Source organism: Bison bison, unplaced genomic scaffold (genome assembly GCF_000754665.1).
Source record: "Bison bison bison isolate TAMUID 2011002044 unplaced genomic scaffold, Bison_UMD1.0 scf7180017864170, whole genome shotgun sequence".
Lineage (NCBI taxonomy): Eukaryota > Metazoa > Chordata > Mammalia > Artiodactyla > Bovidae > Bison > Bison bison.
Window position 1 is genome coordinate 306,654 of NW_011494742.1, and position 562 is coordinate 307,215.

The 562-nt window shown below is 45.6% G+C and overlaps 1 protein-coding gene across 1 annotated transcript in view; it reads right to left on the minus strand.

The window, feature by feature from the left end:
- Positions 1–562, minus strand: part of RNF165 (ring finger protein 165) — a 46,878-nt gene that overhangs the window by 3,135 nt on the left and 43,181 nt on the right. The gene's annotated exons all lie outside the window — the stretch shown is intronic.

Consider the following 562-nt stretch of genomic DNA (forward strand, 5'->3'; position numbering starts at 1 on the left):
GACAGACACCACCCTTATGGCAGAAAGTGAAGAGGAACTAAAAAGCCTCTTGATGAAAGTGAAAGAGGAGAGTGAAAAAGTTGGCTTAAAGCTCAACATTCAGAAAACGAAGATCATGGCATCGGGTCCCATCACGTCATGGGAAATAGATGGGGAAACAGTGGAAACAGTGTCAGACTCTATTTTTGGGGGCTCCAAAGTCACTGCAGATGGTGATTGCAGCCATGAAATTAAAAGACGCTTGCTCCTTGGAAGGGAAGTTATGACCAACCTAGATAGCATATTCAAAAGCAGAGACATTACCTTGCCAACAAAGGTCCGTCTAGTCAAGGCTATGGTTTTTCCTGTGGTCATGTATGGATGTGAGAGTTGGACTGTGAAGAAGGCTGAGTGCCGAAGAATTGATGCTTTTGAACTGTGGTGTTGGAGAAGACTCTTGAGAGTCCCTTGGACTGCAAGGAGATCCAACCAGTCCTTTCTGAAGGAGATCAGCCCTGGGATTTCTTTGGAAGGAATGATGCTAAAGCTGAAACTCCAGTACTTTGGCCACCTCATGCGGAGA